Below are 17,514 nucleotides of genomic sequence, written 5' to 3'. Positions count from 1 at the left end.
CAAAAGGTTAGGCACACACGCAGGGAAAACAGAAGCTCTTTGCCTTGGGGTTTTGTGCAAATGTGGAGTTCGAAAGGGTGGGGTTTGAATAAACAATGCTGGTGATGGAGTGACCATTGGACAAAAGCTGCTGCTGGCCACTTGCACTCGGGCTGGGAAAAGGTTTGCAGCCTTTTGGGCCAGGATGTGATAGGATGATTCGTCCTGCACACATTTCCAATGCAAATTCAGCCAGCTGAAAACAGAAATCAGAGTCAAAACAGTCAGGCTCGTGTGTGGAGGAAAGTCGAGTGTAGTGGGAGTGAAGTGGGTAAAAAGTGTCCACTGTCGGCTAAACAATAGAAAATTCAACGTGGCGAATGCTGAAGTGCTTAAAATGCGTTTTGTCAACATTAACCCGAAATGGCCGGACGGCAGATAAGCGAGTCAGTTGCCCTCGGGGGTTGCGGGGTTTTCGGGGGGATGATTAATGCTGCAGAAATTGCTTTCGGATTTGCCAGCGAGCAACAGCTACAATGGGCTTTCCTGGAGGCGGATTACGTATTTACACAGCAAAAAAATCTAAATACCCTAAAAACTTGTCATTAAATTGAAAGGTTTTTATGCGTACTTTTTCTTTTGTGTAGCATAGGTTTATAATCCTCAAACTTGATTGAAATAGGAAACAAAAAAAAACTGCTTATCTGGGAAAAGCTTTTTTAGGTTTAAACTAGGCTTGAAAAATAGGTGGTCCTATTTATTTAGCACAAATTGAAGTTTAATTATTTCGATTTCCATTAGGCAGGTAGATTTTTTATTTTTTGCATTAAAAATGCATGAACAAAAAGCAGTAAAAATATTTTTCTATGGGGGCTTAATCAAGTTAGTTTAATTGAATTCTTATTATAAAAAGGTTATACAGCATATAGAGTAAGCTGCAGGTATTAAAAAATGTGATTTACATGTTACTGTAATTTCTTTTATTGTTTATTTGATATAAAATTCTTCTAACCTTAACTAAAAATCCAGAACTCCTAAGTCCTCTTCCCAGTGCATGAGAAACTGAGAAATGCACAAAGCCAAAGACGTTCCGCCCGTTTTGTGAGAAAAGGGGGTAGTTGAGGACCAGGGGCGTGGGTGTAGAAGGAGGGGTTGTTGGGAGGTGGGAGGTCCTGCCTGTTGCCATAGTCAACCCTCAAGGATGCAGCAACCCTTGAGCCAGGACTCGCTTTCCCGCCAGGCATGTGAAACAACAACAACAACAACATGAAGAAGCGACAAAAGGCATGAATAATTCAACCGGAGAATGCAGCTTGAAGATGCACAGAGGGCCGTTTGCAAAGAAGTCTTGGCCATATAGACCGACTGACTGACGGTATAACGAGCATAAATCCCGGCAAGGAGCTCCGGTCCTCGAAATAATTGCTTTGAGCTGCACCCCTTGGCATGGAAATTCATCGGCGAACAGTGACACGAGTTTCCTCCCGGCCCCCCGGACGATATATTCGGGTGGCTCCCTTAAAGCCACCTTTATCCGATTAGACAGCATTCGGAGCATTAGTCGAATTATAACCGCTGCGTGAAATAACCCCTTCAGGCCACTCGAATGGGCGTGGCATGGCCCCATTTTCGCGCTTTTCCATTTTTCCGCTTAACCATTTCCACGCTTAGCACGTATTTCGCCAGCTAAATTAGATTGCGTGTGGCATGTGGCATGCGGCACGGCTAACAAAGGCGGCAGAGGTCGAAGCACCGGCAGGTGCAAACTGCTCTGTCGACAGCTTTGGCAACAAACCCCCTCACCATTTATTAACATTTTCCACGTTGCGTGTTGCCCCTGCCCCCCCAAAAAAAAAAAAAAACTGACTGCAAGTCTCGCCTAAAAAAGATGGCTAAAACGTATGCACGGATTGGTAATCTCCTGGCTTGAAATTAATAATGTTCCGACAAAGCCAACGTAATCAAGAAAAATAGGAAGAGCACAAGTTTGCATAATAAAGAGGTTAAACAGGTGCAGGACTTGTATTTCCAATTTAATCTGAACTCCACGTACAAAAGGATAATAGAAAAACTCTATGTCTCATTAATTCGTAAAACAGAAAATCAAGCAACAAAGTGCTATTTGAGATGCTTTTATAGCTTAGTTTTTTGTATTGTTTACTGTCGAGTATTCATCCTTTTTTAAAAAATCGTGTAAAATGTGATGTTTTAATCAGAATCAGTTCAGCTTTCAGACATATTAAATTTGACCGTAATGTTTCACTGCAATGAAAAGAAATTTAAATGCAAATGTAATGGAAACTTAACGGAAATCAAAACCAAAACCACCATCGAGTATTAAACTGAAATGATCCTGCAATGGTGTATTGTAACTTTATTCCCAATTAAAAGCATAATGCACATTTAATTGTATGCAACTGAGGACTTACCTGCAATTTATGATTGAATATTCAATTATTGAATGTAAAGCAAACTTAATATAAATTGAACATTTAATATTACATGAGTTATTGTGAAATAATTCATAAAATGGTTTTTCTCTAAGAAATCTACCCCTTTTTTAAACATGGAGCAATCCTAAGTAAATCTAAATAATTTAAAGATGTATTTTAAACCACTGAATTGACATCCCTCAAAATCTGTTGGAAATTTGGTTTTCAAATCTTATAAAATATTCATTGCCCAAGTTACGCCACTTGCTCGCGGACCAATTAAACTTTAATTGAATTACAACTTTCTGAACCGAAAACACTCACAAAAGCACACTCGTGAGTTCAATGTCAGTTGCTCAGATGTTCAGATGTTCGTTTTGGTCGCCAGTGGGTTAATGATGCGCAACCGAGGGAAAACGAAAGTCAGAGGCAGATGATATAGCTTTGGATTCAGCGTAAGCTTCGAAGCTTGAAGTCGGAGCAACCAGAGCAAGAAATCACAACCCACGCGAATCGACGAAGCGTCAAGAGAAATCATTTCATTATAGGGCAAGAGACTCTATAAGTTTGCAGAGCATACACCTCCCGGAGTTTCCCCGCTTTTCCCCGCTTTCCCCTGTTCCCTCCCCTTCCCCCGCAAAAAAGCCAGCCTAAGTGAATGAAAATGAAAAAGTGCTGGTGGCACACACAAGTTACGTGATCAGAATGATAAACCCGGGCTCAGCAGACATCGGACATAGAGATGTATGTGTACAGATATATATATATATATATATATAAAGAGTGGGAATTGCGTGGGTGGTGCGGATGGGCCCACAAGTGGCCAGTGGGTGAATACCGGTGGGTGGTGCTGGCAGTTGAATCGAATAAATTTTCATTGTACTTGCGCTTCGCCGGATTCCCTTTCTATTATTACGGCTTTTGTTTGATGGACTCGCAGCTCGAATTAATTAAATCGTCACCGTTTGTTTTTGTGTGTGTTGTGTTGTGTGTCTGTTGTGCGGGGAAATGACCGATCCAAATCCAAATCCAAATCGCAATCGAAATCGGAGTGCGAATCAAAACAAAATTAGTGGTCAGTAAAATCGCTGCGCTGGTCGCCGTTGGCATTATGAAATCCGTACGGCCTTAATGGGCCTGGCAGATGTCACCGAGTTCATGGCTGGCAAATCCGGCGCAAAACAGAAATGTAATTAAACTTTTAATTAAATGAATTAAAATACCATCTCGATGACATCTGTGGGGAAATTGTCATAACCCCCATGACAACGCGGATGTTGTTGGCCATAAAAAAGACTTAGAAGCTCACAGATTGAGGCTACACGGTGACTTTTTTTGGGGCTAATGAATATTAGATTTTGCATCTAATAACGGGGAAAATAATTAAAGAGTAAGAGCTACATATATGCAATTTTTTACTTACCAAAACAAAAGATGAAATCTCTTAAAACAAATTGTAAAGGTATTATTGACAAGAATTAAATTACAACCAAAAATCGAAGTAACTAATTACCTATAAAGAGATTTAAAACGTGAAAAACAAAAAAATCTAAACAGCTTATAAGCAGTACTTTTTTTCTCTCTGTATAGAGTTAGCTTTGCTTGAGTTTCTTTGAACTGCCAGGCTTTAATTGGAGACAAAAGAGGCCAAATGGAGGCCAGCTCTATGAATGCGGTCAGCAAATGGGCTGCCACGCCCACTGGCCGCCCTCGTTTATTAGTTGGCCTGCGGAGCGAAAGAGAGGTGGAAGAAGAAGGTAGAAGCGGCGAATGTGTAACCATAAACCACCCAGTTAACCACAAAAACGATTTTGGTTCACCTCTGTGTGTCCATGTTAATGCCAGTGGTTGGTGGGGCTATGCAGTTCAGTGGGTGGGTGAAAGGGTGGTGAGAGGAGGGGGTAGGGGGTGGTCAGGTACATTGTGGGTCATGCACTTTCAACCCCGGCTATCCTGGCAAAAGGACCCACGAGTGATTGTCCGCCTGCCAGGGCCAAAAACTAAAGCCAATGGGCTGAATTGAGCAGAAAAAAAAAACAATACCAACAGTACGGAAAATTGTTTTTAAAAAGAAAAATTCCTATTACAATAATATTTTGAGTTCTATAGGCCAAAAGTGTCCATTAAAATGTAAAATGTTGTTTTGCATTTTAAGATAATTTATGGTGGGTTAAATATTATTGTTAGCCTTGTAATCCTTTAATCCTCCTTTGACAATTTCAATCTTATAATCCCAGAAAAATAATTGAATTTAATTTGCTTTTAATGACTGTTAAATAATTCTTATTACTAGTACTTGGTACTTTCATAGTTTTTCAAGTTTTTTTTTCTTTGTGTGCTTGCAATTATACACAGTACAAAGTACATCAACACTGTGGCATCAAAATAAAATAAAACAGAGTTCGCTATAACAAGTGAAAAAGACAGAGGAAGAAGCAGAACACATTGAAAAAGCAACAGTCTGCTAAACATGGCCCACTTGGCAGGGCTGTCAGGTTTTTCGTTGCTGTTCCAGTTCCCTTCTCCCTGCTCCCTGCGCCCTGCTCTCCGTCCCTGGTTTCATGTACATTTTTCGGTAGTTTTATTTGCTCATCGCCGGAGTGACATTTTGGCTGACGTTGGCGGACTTCCTTCCTCCCCGCAGGACCCCTTCCTCCTTAACCCTCTTTTTGCCTGCAGGACGAAGGACACGTGCTGTTGGCAGACGACGTGTTCACCCCTTCCTTCCACGAATTTCCCCCCTTTTTTTGTCGGTTTGGCTTAGCCGCAGTCGGGAGTTTGTTCATTATTTTGAGCCCCGGGCACTGTGGTTCAAAGTCACGAAAACCTGATCTATAGTTGTATATAATTTCCTTTTTTTCAACAGCTTATGCAAACTCCAAGCAACCTCAAAAAACTTATTTTTTTTTTTATAATTTTGTTTTGTTTTTTCTAACCAATGCGGTTATTTACCCACTAAATAAATTAAACTTTTGCACTCCATTTAAACGAATTTAAGCTTGTGCACAAAACAACTCCACAACGAATGAACTGAAAGAAAATTAAATGAAAAAGTTTTTTAAAAACAATGTTGCTGGAAATGAATGGAGCTCAGCTTCATAGTTTCAAACTAAAAAGAGTTAAATGAAAATGTGTTGGGACAGGTGATAAAGTTTTAATTTAGAGATTAAACTTTCCCCTTCCATGTTATTAAAAAGCTTAACTTGATTTAACCTTTAAATCATATGATTGGTTACAGTAAAACCAATATATTCAATTAAAATGTGATAAATTAATACACAAAAGTATTTAAATTTTAAGTTACACTTTGATTAGGCATTCAGTATTCGCCCAGACAAAGTTTAACTTTATTTTTATTATATACCATAGATGAAAATAAAATGAAAATATCTTTTACTTTTATAAAAGCAGTATTTTATTTGAAAAAAAGTTTGTTTGTTTGAGACGAAACAAAGATTTTTGTATGGAAATTCAGAACATATATTTCTAACGGGTGACAGTCGAAATCAAGCAAGAACTCAGCTTATGTTTGGCCATTGGACTGGTTTTTATTAAAACAATTGTTTCATTGTTTTTATTTGAAACATTTCAATTGCGCTTTACCACTGTTTGCTCTTTTCCCTTGGGTCGATTGTGTTTTTAATTTCTTTTGATGTATAAACCCCAGACACCTCACCGTTTTTCCACCCCCATCGCCAACCAATTTCACCCCAACACCCCAACACCCTCGACCACCTTGACACTGGCCATTGAACGTAGATTGTTATTGGCTTTTTATCTGGCCCAAACGTTTTTAAATGCAGATTTATGCAATTCCCATTCGAAGCAAATATTATTTCCGCGGTATCCAAAGACCATTGAATTCAATCAAAAAAGGAAGAGAAAGAATATTGTTTATCCGACAAGGAATCCCAAACATCCATCCATTCATTCATTCATTATTATTGACAAATAACCATAAACAACACGGAAGCAGCTGAAAAACTGTGGGAAATTTAAAAAAAATATTTGTGGGTGGCTGCTATAAATTTGTTTTGTGCGAAAAAAAAAGCTGATGGCTTAAGCCCTGTTGGCCCATAAAAATTCCATCAGCATTGGAGCAATTCCATTAGCACGAAATGATTTGATGCGGTTTTAGCTCCTGTTATTTGCGGTTGAGAACAGAGGGGTTTTCCTTTTTTTTTTGGGAGTTTCCAGAGAGACGAGAAGCAGGAAGCACAAGTGGATTGAAAAGTCATAAAGTCGACTTCTGCTTTCCCATTCCGCTTTTCTTCTCCTTTATTTTTTCCTTTGACGGTAAGCTTCCTTTCAGAAGGATTTTTTTGTGTGTGTGTCTGTGGAGCTGGTGAATTTAAAGCACTTTCCTTTGGCGTCTGCTATGGTTTTTTGTGTGCTTAAATTGGTTGTAAAATTTCACAACCCGTTGCAGGAATTTGTGGCTGAGGCTTAACCTTGCCGACCAACCGATTGGCCAGTCTAATCACCTAATCTCTCATACAGATCCACACCTGCCCACACCCAAGTGCTGTTCTCTAATTGAAATGTATTGTGGAGTGGACAGAAATCCTATTATATGCGATTTCCCAGCCCCAAGGGTGCCATTTCCATTTCCCCTTGCAGGACCATTATGTGCAAAATGGAAGGTCTGGAATGCTGTCTCAAAAATGGAGTGGGTCCTTGGGGTTCTGTGGTGCCAGCAGACGACATAAAAACTGAATGTTCTCGCAAAAAAGAGTGATAAAATCGAGGTTCATACAGTGCTGGAACAAATTATGTTCGCTATTAAACAAAAAACAGGTAGATTACAGCTTAACAAGCATAGCTGACATATCATTTTTTTTGCAGTTTTAAAATTTTACTTCCTGTGCAGCAAAACTGTTTTTTTTTTTTTTTTATTAACTTACCTTAAGAGCATCAGTTCATATTGACTAATATTGTGGCTTTTCTGGCTTTAATTAATTCGCTTCATCATATGTATAATTTATATCATATTGTATTTTCAAGCACAGAAGCAAATACATATGCTAGTAAAAATCAAACAGCAAGAATCTAGATTAAATATAACCTCATTTGTTCAAGCAAATATTTTTCTGTTTATAAGTGTTGAATTATAAATTTTATTACTCAAACAGCACATAATAAATTATTCTTTTTTGGGGATACTTTTTCTCCGTGCAGTCGGAAAATGTCAGAATAATTTGAAACGTACACCTCCGAAAAGAGGGCGACAACTGCTCCTGGTGAGGAATTTAAGCACACATCAGGGGCCGGAAAAGTGGGAGCGAAACGGGTGGCAAATGCAGATGCAGCCGCCGCAGCCACAAAATGCCAGGAACGCATAAAATGCCGACATTACCGCCGTTGTTGGTTGGTTTTTCATTGGAGAAGAGCGGAGTGGTGGATCCATGGAATGTGGAGGGAAAGGGGGAAATGGGGGGCTCAAGTTTGATAAGCAACGGCAGCTGGAAAAGCGCCGCATGTGTGGACCAAAAGCTTCCGCTTGAAGGCGAACACGAAGAGCTGGCCGTCGGAAAATGGAAAAGGAAATTGAGTGTGTGTAATGCGTACTTATGGCGCACATTTTAAATGAAATTTTCACTGGCACTCCGCTTCCTGTCGCTTGTCTCCTGTTAAACCCATCACCTCGCCACTCTACTACTGTATACTATACCCTATACCCTATACGCTATATCCTGTTTCCCCCGATATTCCCATGTCCCTAGCTTCCGCTAAGCAATTTCGATTGGATTGAAGTGCGGCATTCGGGCAACAGGTGGCGCTGCTGGCGGAGAATACACCTCGGCACATTGGGCTGCATATTTTCCCGGCTTCCGCTCGTATGTTTCGCATATTTGCCTGCTTCCTTCCCATACATATATCCTTTTTTATCCTCTTGCTGCCTCCTATTCCTTCTCGTTTTATTAAATTCGTGCCTGTCTGCTCCGGCCGAGTCATGGTCCTCTTGGCCAGGAGCTTATTCCCGCCAGTGGGAGCTGGCTTTCAGCTTACAGTTTTCAGCCCAACCTTGGCCCCTCTGCAGGCACAATTCATTTTTCATGTAGTCTCGAGACATGGAGACATGGAGACATGGAAAACGGAGGGAAAGGGAAGGAAAGCGGAAGGAATGGGAGAGAAATATAGCCTGAACTGCGTCTTGGTAAAATGCAATATTAATTGGTTTAGACTGCAAACAATTGTTTCTAAATGTTAGAATGAACAGTTTACCAAATTTAAAAATGTAAAGGAGGCTTGGTTAATCAATATTACTTCTTTGAGAAATAAGAATTGTTAAAATAAAATTATATTTGCACTGTTTACCAGCATAAAAACAAAATGTCATAAAGTTCTCTGATTATATATTAAGTAGATTGTTAATAAATCATGCTTTTGGCTTTATCGCAGCTTTATAAAAGTTATTTACATACACTAATCTTTATTTTTAATATTTCTCCTCTTTGATTTTAATAACAAAAATAAACCTTTTGTTACATTTTATTAAAGGATCAAAGGCTTTTCCGTTCCTGTCGTCATCAGACTTAACTCATGTTTGTTTTAATTGCCTTTGGGCTTCTCTTACAATTAATTTTACTCATGTTTTAAAGGGTAAAATAAAAAAACAAAATGAATGGAATTTCATGTTACCCGCCCACTTTATGCAAACCAAATAAATTCTTTTATTCAGCTATGTGTAAAAGCTATAAAAAGCTGAGATATTTTTTTATTTTTACAACACAATAAACTCCCTTTAATGCTCCACTATAAATAAAGGCTGCTAAATATTTACAGTCGCTTCACGTTATTTATTTTGCAAATGAAATTGCGTTTTTGTGCAGTGTCTTTTGTGTCACATATATATTGTATATTGCGACAATGCGACAAATTCCGAACTGTGGATTCCACAAATTCCCCATCGCCATCTCTATCTCCAACTCCAACTCCATCTTTCACTGGCCATGTTTGTAGTGTCTCCTTTTGCTCATTTGCACTCGAGTCGCGTTCTGCCGGCTGCCATCGCCATGGAAAATAAATTTGTCAACTTGCAGTTGCATTCGCAATTCTCTAGTTTTCCCTCCGCCCCGGAAAAACCACAAAAATCATACAAAAAAAAAAAAAAAAAAAACGAGCAGCGTGAGCTCCATCTGCTCGCCAGTTTGTTAGCTTTTTGCCGTCAGCGGCTATTACACATTTCATTTTATTGTCACGTAGTCAGTGTCTCTTTATGGCACACAATCCCCTTCCCCGACCGATTTCTATGGACTAGCAGCCATATATAGAGCGTTTACAGTTGTCTCGACGGCCAGAATCGAACATCGAAGGTTTTTAACTATCGCTGGGTGTGGCCAATGAATTTAAATTTTATTTCAGCTGTAAACTAAAGTTTTCTTGTTCGAAATTAGTTTACATTCATGCGGATTTTCTGCCGAATTACGTCACTTAATTGATAGGAAACGAGAAACATTTTAATTACATCAATGGGCAAGCATATTAAATATCAATTAGGAAACTTCCAAGTGCAGTATATTAAGTAACCAAATGTTGACTCACAAGGTTCAAGTGTCAATTTGTCAACCTATTAAGTAATTAATTATCCTGCACTTTAATGCTTTGTGGCTAAAAGCTGAAAAGTCAAGGCGAATTCTGAATTTTAATTAAAAACACTCGAAAGTAAACCAATTTTATGTAGGCAGCTAAATTCTTCAATTGTGGGATGAATACTTCGTACAACTAATTAAAATAAGCTGCAATTTAATTTTCAGTTTTTACCTCCTGCCATTTAAAACCGCATTTCCCTCCTTATAAATTATTAACAGCAAAAAACGGCTGAAAGTAATGTCATTTCTCTTGTATTTATAAATCCGTTGGTTAAAGAAAAACTCGACGAACCTCCTGCATTTAACTGCTAATTAATTATTACGTAGCTAATGACCATCAAGTGAAGAGCCAAAGAAATACTGCATTTAGATTGTAAAAAGAAGTGGGAAAAAGCAGATTTGGTTTAAGAAAAAACTATTTCCAGCTGCTTTCAACTACCGCTGCTCATGCATTTTAAATGGCGATGAAGGAAAAACTTTGTCATTTAATGCCGTCGTCATTCGCTTAGAAAAAGTGTCCCCAAAAGTTGGCCAAGGAAAAAGGTGGTAAAAAGAAAGCTGCGAAAACATTTGCTCTTTTGTTACCAACAATTGGAAAACACCTGAAAAAAGTTAACTCCTGTTTAAACTTTGCGTTCGGCACGAAGCCAATTAAAATTCTATGGAATGAATTAGAGTGCAGGCTGCATTCGCATTCGCATTCGCATTCGCGTCGCACTAATTCACTTTGCAGTTCCATCTTTTAGTTACTTATGCCATCTGCGCCAGCCGTGGAAAATAGTTTTCCTGCGCTTTTCCCCGTCGCCTTTTTTCGGTGCTCGTCGGTGGGGATTACAAGGAGCTGAACGAACTCGTGTAAAAGGAAATATATATAGAAGGGACAGAAAGGAGGCAGACTTATTGCATTACTTACGCTAAATAACCACTTACAAAGTGGCATTAGACGACGGAGATGAACACGGCGAACTGATCCCGATGAGGTAACGAGGGCAATGAGGCAGATACCTAGGGAAACTACTCATTAAAGATATGCCATAAACACCCGGCACGAGGAAATTTCAACAGGTAGAGGCAGTTGAAAGTTCCTGCAGATCGGAACTGGGCTTATTTCAAAATGAGTCTGTCAAGCAGAGCGGTGAAAATGCAAATGGAATGTGGGGAAAAAGCCAAAGAAGCGTGCTCGAAATATGCATTCCAATACACAAATGAATCTACATCTGCATCTGCATCTGTATCTGCATCTGAATCTCTACATCGTGTGTGTATCTGTGTGCGGTTGAGAAGGCATACGAAATACGCACACAGTGAGGAAAGTATCTCGGCGTGGAAAGCCCGGAAAAATCCTCCTCTGTGTGTTGGTTGTCTGGTCTTGCCTTTGATTGAGTTTCCACTGCATAAAATTCGCATTGAGGGAATTGTTTTCCCCGCTGTTTGTTCGAAATATTTAAAGACTCTCCTCTTCCATTCCGATTTTTATGTGTAATTCAAGCTGGAAGAGCTTTCAAGTGGAATGTTTGAATGTACGTAAATTAAAACAAGAGCCGCAATTAAGTGCTAGGAGCTCGAAAATGTGGATACTTCCATAAATGAATTGTTTGCACAGAACGGGGGAAAACTGGTTCTTTGTTTGTCGATTGTTTAAGTTATGTAGGCAGCAAATTGTCCATTTTATCATGTAAAGAAGGTTATTTACTCTTCGCTAGTTGTTGAATAATTGCCTTGGGTCTTGCATACATCTTTGATATATATGCATAAATCTCAAAATATTGATTGTTTATTTAATCTCCTTAGTACAAACTGTAAGGTTTAAGGCTCAAGCAAAATGCAAAGTGCATCTGGGTGATAGAAAATAATTATTTAGTTTGGCAAGTGGAAAAAAGGAAAACTTTATGATTAAATCTGGTGATGTGTTTAATCAGATTTCATAATTGAAAGTTAATTCCTCCGAAGCTACAAGCTATTAAGAATGGTCTAATTAGATTTCAAGCATGTTAACGTGTTTGAAAGTATCTGATAACCAAGAAGCTCTTTAACTTTATGTTGGCAGCATAGTTTTGCCACCCAACTGATTTCCATGTTTTTGAATATCCACTTTAAGGATTTTATTCAAGGATTTGCATTCGACTTGGCTGCGGAATATGCTGGCGAGGCAAGAAGTCTCTGAAATCGAATATGGCAGAAAACCCAATTAAAATGCAGCACAAGGCAGGAGGCCAGGAACAAAGGCGGCGGGAGCCTCGAATAATTCCTGGGTTCTGGCCCGACAAGTTTAATCTATTTGCCCGATGCAGGCAGCTGTGCTCAGTCGACTTGCCTTGAATTTGCCTCGGGGCTGGCTCCTTGGGGCTCTCTGTGTATTTTTGAAAACGGCAAAATGGAAAGAAATTATAACACTATGAAAAAAATCTTCAATCAATGTTGGTATTGTAAAGAAAAGTTTAAAAGAATAATATTTAATTCTAAGTGTTCTGCATATACTCCAAAAATGTATTTTTCTTTTAAGAGGGAGTTATTGGTAATTGCTCTTGTGATTTTAGTTTAAGTTATGAAAAGACAACGACATCTGTTTGCATCGGAATATACGAATAAAACATTTTAAAATATTAAAAAGGGAAAGAAGAAAAGCATATTACATATTTTAATCCTCTTACACATAGAAAACGTTGAGCAAATAGAATATTTTAACAAAACTAATCGTATTCAGTTCTTTAAGATTGCAGGACTTACGAAATACTTAAAATACTTTTTTGTACAGAAAAACGTATGTTTAAGATAAGGATATACATATTTATATTTTCTTGATAATTTCTCTGTCTGCATTTAGAAGTACACCCAAGACTCATGTTTGCTTTTATTATTTCATTGCAGAAAGTGCGACTAATTGAATGCTCATTGCTGGCTGGTAAGTTTATTGAACACGTTTAGTCGAAAGGGGGGAAAGCGTTTTTCAAAAGGGGATCGGAAGTGGGTGTGGGGTGTGTGGCGTGTTAGCATGTGGGTTACTGGATCAAGCGGGTTGACAAATACTTGGTCAAGTGCTTAGTAAATGCCGGCACTTCTTCTTTTGTGGGAAAGCTTTTAGTGAAAGTGGATAGGATGGCAATATGGAAATGCCAACTTGAACTTTTGATCAATATCGCCGATGTGGCCCCACCCAAATCTCCTCCCCCTCTTACCTCTCTCTCTCTCTCTCTTTCTCTCTCTTTATTACTTTGGGTCATAAAGTGCGAGAAGAAAGAACTAATCGGTGGTCAACCGTAAACGGGGTGAAAGGGCAGGGCCGGGTAAAAAGTTATGGCCGCATATAAAAAGGAAGAGGACATGTCGCAGGATACACAGGATATACACCCAGTGGATGGCCATGCCGCACATGTGGCTTCTGCTGCAGTTTCGTGTGACATCTTAAGTGCATATGGCTGCAGGTCGCCGCTTTTTCCGGATCCGGATCCGGCTGATGTTAAGCCACCGCTTACCGCCGGACCCGCTTTTACGGCAGCAATTTGCCAAAGACAAAGCCATCGGAAATCTTGCCCTCCGGGTGCCACTTTTCCCCCTTTCCCCCCTTTTCCGTGGTTTACGACAGCGGGGAGTTTACATTGTTTCACTTCGAGGGGGCAAAGTATTCATAAGGATTTGATGGAGCCAAGCAAGCTGGGGATTAGTCGCTACTATTCGGTGGAAAATAAAGGGTGAGATGGTTTAAGTTGTTCAGGGATAAGAAGAAAATAAAAGACAGTCCTTGATTAAATTAAAAAGCACTACAAAATTTAAACTAAATTCCTTTGATTTATTTCTACTTTAATTTTGTACGTTAATTTATTTAGACAGATAATACCATCTTCTTATCTTAACTTAAGTATTTAAGTGCTTTAAAATGTGTCTCAACATAATACAAATAAAATAAATCAAATGCTTTTAAAATACACAAAGAAGAGAGACTAGAATAAAGAATTTATAATCCTTAAATCAATCTTGTTGGTAGTTCCATTTTAAGACCAATAAAATTGTTCCCCATCCGATTATGTTTGTTGTCCAGCAATGTTCGCCAATTAAAAGATAAAAATCGCTCAAGTATATACCCAACATCATTGAATTTGCTCCATCATTCAACTAGTTTTTCCATCTTGATCTTTCTTCGTTTTGTTTTCTCCAGCGAACCGTGTTTTTCCAACTTCGTTTTTCCCCCTCTTCAAGTTTTTTTCCCTGGCTCGCTGGACTAGTATGACAAAAGTAGCTTAACTTGTTTTTCTTTTTATTATTATTTTTTTTTACTTCCGAAGAAGATTTATCGATGGCCGTGCCAACTCATACATAAACTGTTCAGGGGAGCACGTCCCTTTGCCATAAAAATACGAATATGAGCGAAAATATTTTGGTATGAATAAAAAAAGGAGGAAACGAAAAAAAAAGAATGTGGCTTGCTTACGATATTCCAGTTGATTTGAGACCAACTTGGATATTGTATGTAGGGAATATATGTTCATCAAGCAAGAGAGATGTGTGCAGAGAAAATAAATAAAATGTTGTCAAAATATAAATCAAAATTTGTATTATACTTTCGGAAAGGAATTTTCGGTATATTCGCTGATTTTTTAAAGCATTGAGGAGTTAATTTAAAAATCAGGTATGCAAGAGTTCATTATTATTTTGTTGAACATAAAATGATTTTGTTGTGGAATAACTTCACGCGATTGCCGCACGCAAATCGACTGCAATGCCATAATAAAACGTGGAAATCCTGCGAGAATTTGGGGAATTCGCCTGTGTTAATTGGTGGGCGTGGCCAGGTGGCCATTCGAAATTGAAATTGAAACTCGTGCTGATTATCTGGTCGACCGCTGCCGGGACACGTTCATCTGCCACCCACTTTTCGTGAGTTGCGGCAATAAAAACTTATTAAGCGATGCTGAGGACGAAGGACTCGCAACTTGCGACCATAAAACCCGGACAACCGGGAAAACCCGAAAAGGGGAGAGAACGGAGGGGGGTTGGGGGGTTCGAAAAAAAGGCGATGGCAGGACCAAAGGATAAATGGAGAAACATTTGGCAGAAATGTGTCGTTGCCTTGGGGCAGGACCGTAATAAAAACGGGGGAATAAAACGAAATAAAAGTATAAAAAATGCGCATACGCCGCATTGGCTTCGTCTGCCTTATAATAGACATTAATAATATATTGCCATTTCCGCTCCAGACTCCTTTCTCCATCCGAATCCAGTGGCAAGTGCGATAAACCGTTTAGCAACATCCGGAACCGGAAAGAGAAAGAGATGGGGAGAGAGTAGGGGAAAGAGAAAGGTAGATGGTAGATGGTAAGAGGAAGTAGAGTAAAACACTCTACTTGGTAAATTGCCCTCCTTGCCATCTGGTCTTTATCTCTGGACATTTACATACTAATTCGATTCATTACTGGCCCCTGGCTGGGACCTTAATTGAGGTAATCAATGCATCAGTAAGCTGATTTAGTTCGAGTGGTTTCTTTGCCCTCCCAATCAGCTTAAAATTCAATGCACCGCAGTTTGCTTTACATTTTCAATTTTGCATTCTGCAGCTGCCATTCTTCCAGCTCGTAGCGAATTCAATAACAAGAAATAAGAAATATATAAGGAATATAAGCAAACATTCTGCAATAAGATATTTGCTCATATGCACACACAAAGGCCCAACAACAACAACAAAAAAAGCAACAAAGGCATCAAAAAGTATTGGCAAAACTTTGGCGACGGCACAACTCCTACGCCGCCCATCATCTCATTTCTTTTTTTATTCTTTTTTATTCTTTTTTTTCAACTTTTCTGCAGTGCCATCTGCGGAAAAGTTTACTGCGATAAATGAAAATAGGAAGCGCACAACGAGCAGCTACAACAAGATGTTGAAATAAGTTGTCAAGCCAACGCATCCGGCTGTTTTTTTGTATTTTTCCTTTTTTTTTATTTTATTTTCATTTTTTTCTTGTTTTCTGGGCGTGTATAGTTTTCCACTTGTCTGACTGCGGCGGTTGTCGGCGATAAGCGCAGAGCATTGATAAACATCCCAGACCTTCCTCCTCCTCCTCCTCCTCCTCCTCCATTTTCTTGCCACCAAGGAAAGGATGAAGTGGATGTCAGCCGGCGACAATAGAGATGCCGTGCCCACAATCGGTTGTCTTGACAAAACGACTGGCCGACGTAACACTCGTCGCGAAATTTAATACACTGCAACAAAGCGGAGGTAGTATGAGCTGAAATAGATTCTAAAAAAATGTAAAGATTGAAATCAATTTTATTAGAATTTACGGCTTAAAATGCAAATAGGAATAAATTTGTAGGATATTTCAAGATGCTATTATTTATTATTTAAAAAAAGGGCTAATCATTATATGAAAAAACTAGTAAATAATAATTTTCAGCGAAATGTAGCAAAATTTTTATTGAACTCGATTTAAAACTAAAATTAATATAAACTTTATAAAACACTACATAAAGAAATATTACTATTATTGATCCCTGAAAAATGTTATCCCGAAAAAAAAAACAAAAAAACAACTTTCAGTGCCATCAGTTAATAAAAAAAGCGGTCAAGTCATGTCATTAATGTGTATAAAATTGGTCTTATTAAAGATAATCAAACGCAGTTCATTTGATCATTGCGGGTTCAGTTGATTGGAAATAATGCAACCCAAATGGAAATTATACTTCTGTCTATTAAGCCAAGATAAACATATATTGATTACCTCTGCCAACCTTTTTCGATTTTCTTTTTATATTAACTCGAATGTATTTCTGCGAAGTTTCATCTTATTGAGTTAGAAGCCGTGGAAACGATTCGATATTTGCCTAACCATAATATCTCTCCCTCCATTTTTCACTGCATCACAATCGCTCAATTCCAAAGGTTGAGGTCGTCGTCGTCGCCGTAGATTTTCCATGACTGTGTAGGCTGCAGGGTGATAAACTGAGCCACAGGAAAATGGAAAAACCGGGTGGGGCGAAAACAGCGAGTTTGGGGGCGGCGACTGTCGACTGTCAGTGGGACACTTGGCTGTCGATGGCAGTTGAATAACGACAAAGTGAAAAAAAAAATTGCATGGCGGATCCCCAGCGCTTGTGGAATTTTTCACGCGTCACCTGTGGCAGATAGTGCTGCCCTGTCGCCTGGTTTTCCTCCTCGGCGGGAAGTCCTTCTTCTTGGCCTTATCGAGACAGAGCTGTCTGTATCGTAGGCCTATGGAATCGAGCTGAAGTTGAATGAACTCTCCACGTAATCGACGGGCCATCGTGAGTGTGCGTGTGTATTTGGTATCCATTGTTCAGGATATCTGATACATACATAGAGCCTGACACCGATGGCGTCTGCCAGGATAAGCCAGCAGGAAAAAAAGGCAACAGAATAGGCAGGACCGCTTGACGTTCATTTGATAACATTTTATTAGCATCAGGCGGCGGTTATCTCATGGCTGCACTTCACATTTCCGCAGGCAGACAGATGGCAACTACAAACTACAATGATTGTCAGTCACAATAAATACAAACAG

General features: G+C 39.1%; 1 protein-coding gene across 3 annotated transcripts in view; it reads left to right on the top strand.

The window, feature by feature from the left end:
• The window catches only part of LOC108096717 (kazrin), a 45,082-nt gene that overhangs the window by 2,011 nt on the left and 25,557 nt on the right, over positions 1-17,514 (top strand). For all 3 annotated transcript variants that reach the window (XM_017198555.2, XM_017198552.2, XM_017198556.2), the window contains exon 2: positions 12,872-12,905. The gene's annotated coding sequence lies outside the window, so the exon portion shown is untranslated. The remainder of the gene's footprint in view (positions 1-12,871; positions 12,906-17,514) is intronic.

This window comes from Drosophila ficusphila, unplaced genomic scaffold (genome assembly GCF_018152265.1).
Source record: "Drosophila ficusphila isolate 14025-0441.05 unplaced genomic scaffold, ASM1815226v1 contig_414, whole genome shotgun sequence".
NCBI lineage: Eukaryota > Metazoa > Arthropoda > Insecta > Diptera > Drosophilidae > Drosophila > Drosophila ficusphila.
This window is presented reverse-complemented; position numbering and strand designations above follow the sequence as displayed.